This window comes from Bos javanicus, chromosome 4 (genome assembly GCF_032452875.1).
Source record: "Bos javanicus breed banteng chromosome 4, ARS-OSU_banteng_1.0, whole genome shotgun sequence".
NCBI classification, from domain to species: Eukaryota; Metazoa; Chordata; class Mammalia; order Artiodactyla; family Bovidae; genus Bos; species Bos javanicus.
Genome location: NC_083871.1, coordinates 72997888 through 73006682, shown reverse-complemented (window position 1 = coordinate 73006682; position 8795 = coordinate 72997888).

Sequence of the window (8795 nt, the reverse complement as noted above, 5' to 3'; positions counted from 1 at the left end):
TAAGGAATCTCCACACTGTTCTCCATAGTGGCTGTATCAATTTACAGAGTCAGAAGAGAAAGACAAATACCATATATTGGTGGTTTAGTTGCTAAGCCATGCCCAACTCTTGCAAACCAACTTGCAGGGCAGCAAACAAAACAGACATAAAGAGCAGACTTTTCAACACAGTGAGGGAAGGAGAGGGTGGGATGATTTGAGAGAATAGCATTGAAACATTGCCATATGTTAAATACATAACCAGTGGGAGTTCGCTGTATTACGCAGGGAACCCAAAGCCAGTGCTCTCTGACAATCTAGAAGGGTGGGATGGAGTGGGAAAAGGGAGTGGGGTTCAAGAGGAAAGAGATATATGTATAACTATAGCTGATTCATGTTGATGTATGGCAAAAACCACAACAATATTGTAAAGTAATTATCCTCTAATTTTAAAAAAAAAGGAAAAAAATTGAGAAAACCTGAACTTCGGGCTTAAGAAAAAAATCTGGTTATGAAGGTTTTCATTTGTGTTTTCTATTTATGTGACTTTAAAATAAATTTTCATGTTCAAATAAAAAATTAAAAATACAGAGTTAAGTTTTGACCCAGGGACTCTGCACGAGAGCATTTATCCTACAGATATGCCTGCAAGCATTTGAGATGACGAATAAACATTACTATTAATTTTTCTTATTTTTCAAGAACAACAACATTGTAAAAACAAAATATAGGCAAAAACTCAAGCATTCATCTTCAGGATGGATCAAGTAAACTATAATGCTTTCACAGAAAGAAATTCTAGGTAGCTATTTAAAACAAACAAGTCACCTTATTTATACACATACAAAAAGATCTCCAAAATATATTATCAAGTAAAAAGAAAAAATCAAGGTGCAAAATAACATGTAAAGTTTGATTCCTTTGTATATGTGTATTTGCTGGTATTGCCTAAAGAAACAATGAAAGGATTCAAAAAAAAGTAATAAAAAAAATCACACCTAAACAGGATGGAGAGAGGGAGGAGTAGAAGTAAGAGTAGATGCACTACATGTGTTTTGCATCATTTTTGATGTTTTAATTATATGAATAGTTTCCTAATTTTGAAAATAAATTTAATTTAAAAAGTAATTGGTCACCAAAAGAAAAAAAAAAAAAAGGTAATTGGTTGCAGATCCCTGCTAAGTCCTCTCTTGTTCATACCAAACCTCTCCAGCTCATTCAGTCTCTCCTCTTACATAATTTCCATATCTCTCATCATCCTGCTCCCTCTTCTTTGGATCACCTACAAATATTTCAGTGTCCCTTTGAAAACAAAACTCAGAACTTCAGATAAGATATAGCTAAGTTAGACTGTTATATAGTCTATAGACTGTTTATAGCTAAGTTATGACTGTTGCTTCCCTTATTCTGGATGATGAGTCTCTGTTAATGTACTAATAGTTAAGCATTTATTAGGGTTTTTTTTTTCCCTTTTTTGGAAAGTCACATATATCAGGATCACATCACAGAATATGCCTAAATTCTTTTCACATAAAATGTGGAGTCCAGCCTTTCTACCACCCACCTCACTGGCTCTTTCCCTGCCCCCTTTCATCACTAATACCACCCACTCAGCATTGATTTCCACCAATATTTCTAAAATTCTGTAAAGCAAAAATAAATAAGCACTCTGTACTATCTTCACAGCAATTCTGTAAATCTAAAACTTTCTTAAACAATTTATTTATAAAACACAAACAAATCCACTCTATTAAAGTTTATCTTGTGGAAAGTAATCTCTCATTTCAGCCTGGAAGATTTCTTTAAGTTACGTTTTCCTATATGTGTGCTGTCCACACATCTCCTAAATACAGCGTTTCACTTTTGATAATAAACATAGAAACATTTTAACTGTAACCTCCACTTTCAACTACAAAATTTCATACCCTAGATGAAGCCTGGAGATTATCTAATCTAATAAACTCATTTCACAGATTGGGAAACTAAAGCCCAAGGGGGTAAAGTAATTTCCTCAAGGTCACATAGCTACATGGTAACAAAGAAGAATTAGACCACAGATGATCTGCTTCCAATTCCCAGGCCAGGAGTTTTCTCTTGTCCTTTTGGAAGCAAGTGATTCACTTGAAAACAAATTGGTTGCAGATCAAAATCAAAAGGGTCTAAAGGACAAACTGATCAGAAATAGGTATATCCAGTTGGCAATTTTGGTCTTTTCACTAAGTGCTAGCATGGTAAACAACTTTGTTGTTGTTCAGTCACTAAGTCGTGCCTGACTCTTCGACCCCATGAACTGCAGCACACCAGGCTTCCCTGTCTTTCACCATTTCCTTGAGTTGACTCAAACTCATGTCCACTGAGTCAGCGATGTTTACCTTAAACAAATGACAGGACTAAAGGAACAGCATTATCTAATGGTATGTTTAGATATCCTAAATATGATTACTAGAGTGGTAAATAATAAAATCTTATTTTTACCTCCTTTCGCATTCTCTAAGTTAAAATAATATTTAAATTCTTAGTAGACATTTTAGGAATATCCAACAACAAAAAGTTGCCCATTATTTAATGTTAGGATTCTTCTCCCCCTTATGAAGGAGACTTTGTCAAACTGTTTTAAAATAAAAGAAATTCACAGTAGAAATATTTCTCTGAAACTGGCTCAATATATCAAGTAGACATCAAGGCAGCCATGGAGATAGTCACATGTCCCTTCAAGAGCACCTGCTACACGGGAGCATAGCTGATTGACAGCCTCCAGCTGCCGCACCCTGCAATGCACCACCTCCTTCACTGGACTCATGATTCATGTAGCCCTTGGCTGTTCTACTGTGCATGACAGAGATACCGGAACCATTACTTCCTCATGCAAGATTCCTCTAATGGGCAATATCTGCTTGGGTATTTCCTGTAAACCTAAGAGTGTTTCACAACTGCACTGAAATCTGAGTATCTTCCTATACAATTTTCCCCTTCCTTTGCTCTTTCACAGGTGTAACACCTGAGCAGTATGAAAGCTTCAGTTGAGTTCAGTTCAGTCGAGGTCGTGTCCGACTCTTTGCGACCCCATGAATCGCAGCACACCAGGCCTCCCTGTCCATCACCAACTCCCGGAGTTCACTCAGACTCACATCCATCGAGTCAGTGATGCCATCCAGCCATCTCATCCTCTGTCGTCCCCTTCTCCTCCTGCCCTCAATCCCTCCCAGCATCAGAGTCTTTTCCAATGAGTCAGCTCTTCGAATGAGGTGGCCAAGGTACTGGAGTTTCAGCTTTAGCATCATTCCTTCCAAAGAAATCCCAGGGCTGATCTCCTTCAGAATGGACTAGTTGGATCTCCTGGCAGTCCAAGGGACTCTCAAGAGTCTTCTCCAACACCACAGTTCAAAAGCATCAATTCTTCGGCGCTCAGCCTTCTTCACACTCCAACTCTCACATCCATACATGACCACAGGAAAAACCATAGCCTTGACTAGACGGACCTTTGTTGGCAAAGTAATGTCTCTGCTTTTCAATATGCTATCTAGGTTGGTCATAACTTTTCTTCCAAGGAGTAAGCGTCTTTTAATTTTATGGCCGCAGTCACCATCTGCAGTGATTTTGGAGTCCAGAAAAATAAAGTCTGACACTGTTTCCACTGTTTCCCCATCTATTTCGATGAAGTGATGGGACCAGATGCCATGATCTTCGTTTTCTGGATGTTGAGCTTTAAGCCAACTTTTTCACTCTCCACTTTCACTTTCACCAAGAGGCTTTTTAGTTCCTCTTCACTTTCTGCCATAAGGGTGGTGTCATCTGCATATCTGAGGTTATTGATATTTCTCCCGGCAATCTTGATTCCAGCTTGTGTTTCTTCCAGTCCAGCATTTCTCATGATGTACTCTGCATAGAAGTTAAATAAGCAGGGTGACAATATACAGCCTTGACGTACTCCTTTTCCTATTTGGAACCAGTCTGTTGTTCTATGTCCAGTTCTAACTGTTGCTTCCTGACCTTGCATATAGGTTTCTCAAGAGGCAGGTCAGGTGGTCTGGTATTCCTATCTCTTTCAGAATTTTCCACAGTTTATTTTGATCCACACAGTCAAAGGCTTTGGCATAATCAATAAAGCAGAAATAGATGTTTTTTCTGGAACTTTCTTGCTTTTTCCACGATTCAGCGGATGTTGGCAATTTGATCTCTGGTTCCTCTGCCTTTTCTAAAACCAGCTTGAACATCAGGAAGTTCACAGTTCACGTATTGCTGAAGCCTGGCTTGGAGAATTTTGAGCATTACTTTACTAGCATGTGAGATGAGTGCAATTGTGCGGTAGTCTGAGCATTCTTTGGCATTGCCTTTCTTTGGGATTGGAATGAAAACTGACCTTTTCCAGTCCTGTGGCCACTGCTGAGTTTTCCAAATTTGCTGGCATATTGAGTGCAGCACTTTCACAGCATCATCTTTCAGGATTTGAAATAGCTCAACTGGAATTCCATCACCTCCACTAGCTTTGTTCGTAGTGAAACCTTGTCTAACTCAATGAAACTAAGCCATGCCTGTGGGGCAACCCAAGACGGGCAGGTCATGGTGGAGAGATCTGACAGAATGTGGTCCACTAGAGAAGGGAATGGCAAACCACTTCAGTATTCTTGCCTTGAGAACCCCATGTACAGTATGAAAGCTTACCCCTCCTTTATCCTTCAAGGCATTTCCTCCAATGTGTCTCTACACCGATCTTGATGTCTGCTTTCTTATAGGACCAAACTGGCAAGCATCTTTGGTTTAAAAGTTGCAAAATAATTATTTTTATTATGAAAGTGGAAATGTTAGTCTCTCAGTCGTGTCCAATTGTGACCCCATGACTGTAGCCTGCCAGGTTCCTCTGTCCATGGAGTTCTCCAGGCAAGAATACTAGAGTGGGTTGCCATGCCTTCCTCCAGGGGATCTCCCCAACTCAGGGATCAAACCTGGGTCTCCTGCATTGCAGGCTGATTATTTACTGTCTGAACTACCAGGGGAGCCCATTATGCGTGCATGCTAAGTCACTTCAGTCACATCTGATTCTTTGTGACCCTATGGACTGTAACCCGCCGGGCTCCTCTGTCCATGGGATTCTCCAGGCAAGAATACTGGAGTCGGTTGCCATTCCTTTATCCATGGGATCTTTCTGACCCAGGGATCGAACCCACATCTCTTGCAGCTCCTGCACTGTAGGTGTATTCTTTACTGCTGAGCCAATGAGGAAGTCCTACTTTTTATATTTTAATTATCATACCATTTATTGTGTCCTTCACCCAAATATATCCTTCAACAATTATGTTCATTAACTATTTATATTAAAATAAGGTAAGCATAAATGAGTGAAAAACCACATCACAGAGTGTGTTAGTAAAGTGTTAAATAGAGCTTGCATCTACTTTTCCAAGCTCTAATCCCCTTCCCATGAAAGGGAAGACAATGTTTCTAAAGGCCTAAAGATATAAAATACCCTTTAAAACACCCACACAGAAGAACAAAAATGTGTTTCTATTGCACTGAAAATTGTGAAGCTGATGGTCTCAGAGAGGGGCTAATGTGGTAAGAAAGCAAGAGGCTTGGGCAACAAAAGTGAAAATGGCCAAATCTGAGAAAAAGGTGTGGATTTAATCCCTCCTGTCTTGAGTCTGAGGCAGACAAAGGAATGAAGTCTGTGGAGTGAAGCATCTCCAATGTTGTGTGATGTCTTATTGAGCTGTGCTGTGGTGTGAAACAAAGGTTTTAGTAAGATTCTTAGCCACTGGAGTGGAATGCTCTAAGAAACACCTTTAAGGCCACCCAAAGCAAAGTGCCTAAAATGAGCTAATTCTTAACAGGAGTATCCTGAATCCAGAGGAGCCACAATGAAGATGTTAACCATCTTGGGCCCAGAGCCAAACCCCTACCCCCACCATCTTCAAACCCTAAACAATCCCTAGATTCAGCTTTGATAAAACAGTGAGAAGAATCAGCCACTCTATGAACTTGCTTTTAGCTAGGTAAGGGGTAACTCCATAAAGAGTTTTCTGATTGAGAGAATGAAAGAATTGCAACATTCTTTATTGGTAGAAGTTGTGCAGCAAAAAATATGGAAGGATAGAAAAATGAGAATTGAAAAAGGTCAAGAATGAACTGGGGGGGAAAGAGCAAAAATTAGCAATAGGGACTATTTCAAATTACTGAGGGAAAAGGTTATTATAGTTAATAGGACAATTAGAGGTTTTTCCAGTGGTCATGTATGGATGCGAGAGTTGGACTATAAAGAAAGCTGAGCCCCAAAGAATTGATGCTTTTGAACTGTAGTGTTGGAGAAGACTCTTAAGAGTCCCTTAGACTGCAAGGAGATCCAACCAGTCCATTCTAAAGGAGATCAGTCCTGGGTGTTCTTTGGAAGGACTGATGTTGAAGCTGAAACTCCAATACTTTGACCACCTAATGTGAAGAGCTGACTCATTTGAAAAGACCCTGATGCTGGGAAAGATTGACAGCAGGAGGAGAAGGGGACGACAGAGGATAAGATGGTTGGATGGCATCACCGACTTGATGGACATGGGTTTGGGTGGACTCCGGGAGTTGGTGATGGACAGGGAGACCTGGCGTGCTGTGGTTCATGGGGTCACAAAGAGTCGGACACAACTGAGTGACTGAACTGAACTGAACTGAGACTTAAATAAAATCAGGTCAGTACTTCATACTGGAATACATTCCAAATGAATCAAAATTTAAATGTATAAACTAAAAACACACTAAAATAAAACATGGGAAAGTTGCCTTATAATCTGATCTGAAGATAACCTTACTAATTCAAGAACTAAAAGCTATGAGATAAAATATTGATCAATCTAATTAAGTCAGTTTTCCTTAAAATACTGGCATGACACAAAAACAAAACAAAGTTAAATGATAAATGATGAACTGATAAAAATATTTGCATTTAAAATGTTAATAATCTTAATATATTAATCATTCCTACAAACTGAGAAGAAACAAAATAACAATCTGATAGGAAAGTGCCAAAATATATGAGCAGAATTTCACAAAAGAAATGAAAATGGCACCTAAATGTACACAAAGATGCTCAAACTTGCTCTTATTCAGGGAAATGTAAATGAAAATTACAACGAGCTATAGCTCTTCATATATCTGATTGTCAAACATCCAAAAATCTGGCAACATATTCTGCTGGGAAGGTTATTTCAGGAAACAGCTGAAGAGAATACAAAATGTACAGCTCCTAGTAAAAGAAACTTGACAATATCTTTAAAAAAAATTACTAGCAATCTACATAGCAAATTCAGTTCTAGGATTCTACAATCAAAAAATTCTGGTTAAAAAAAATACAAAATGTCTTGTATGCAAAGTGTATTTTTCCAATGGCAAGATACAGAATAGTACATATACTCTACTAACATTTAGATAAGAAAAGAAATTGTTAATATATACACAAATGTGTTATATTTGGAAAAAAAAAAAAAACCTAATAAGAATGGTTATCACCAGATCAGTGGTTCTCAGATTTTAGTGTACATAAAAATAACCTTCAGAGCCTGATTCCCAAAGTTTCTGATTTCAAAGTTCTGAGATGAGGCCCCAAAGTCTGCATTTGTAATAAGTCCACAAGTAACAGTGAAGCAGCTGTTCTAAAGATCACACTTTGTCTCCAAACTTAAGACAAATGGAAACAATCGGATCTATCAATATCAAATTAATGACATTACTATATAAAAATAGATTTAGTTATAATTATAGTGACTTTTGAGTATTTTGAGAGTGTATCCTAAGTGGTGTGTGCGTGTACTTAGCCACTCAGTTGTGTCCAACTCCTTGCGGCCCTTTGGCCTGTAGCCCACTAGGCTCCTCTGTCTATGGGATTTTTCAGGCAAGTATACTGGAGCGGGTTGCCATTTCCTCTTCCAGGGATCAAACCCACATCTTCTGCATCACTTGCATCATAGGCAGACTACTGCTGAGCCACTGGGGAAGCCCCTTAAGTGAAATGAGTTCCAATCACAAAGAGATCTTCAAATAAATCCTATATTCAATTCAATATTTATTATAAATGTTAGTATTACTAATTTGAAACTAGCTTATACATATACAAATACACACAAATATTTATGTTGTTGCTCACTCACTAAGTTGTGTATGACTCTTTGTGACCCCATAGACTATACACACCAGGCTTCCCTATCCTTTTGTATTTCCAGGAGTTGGTTCAAACTCATGTCCATTGAACTGATGCTACCATCCAACCATCTACTCTTCGGTCATCCCCTTCTCCTCCTGTCCTCAATCTTTCCCAGTATCAGGGCCTTTTCCAGTGAGTTGGTTCTTCACATCAAGCGGCCAAAGGATTGGAGCTTCAGCTTCAGCATCAGTCTCTCCAATGAATATTCAGGACTAATTTCCTTTAGAACTGACTGGTTTGATCTCCTTGCTTTCCAAGGGACTCTCAAGAGTCTTCTCCAGCACCAGAATTTGAAAGCATCAATTTTTTAGCACTCAGCCTTCTTTATTGTCCAACTCTCACATCCATACATGACTATTGGAAAAACCATAGCTTTGACTACATGGAACTTTGTTGGCAAAGTGATATCTCTGCTTTTTAATATGCTGTCTAGGTTTGTCATATCTTTTCTTCCAAGGAGCAAGCATCTTTTAATTTCCTGGCAGGAGTCACTATGCACAGTGATTTGGGAGACCAAGAAAATAAAATTCTTCACTGTTTCTACTTTTTTCCCATCTATTTGCCATGAGGTGATGGGACTCTTGATGAAAGTGAAAGAGGAGAGTGAAAAAGTTAGCTTAAAGCTCAACATTCAGAA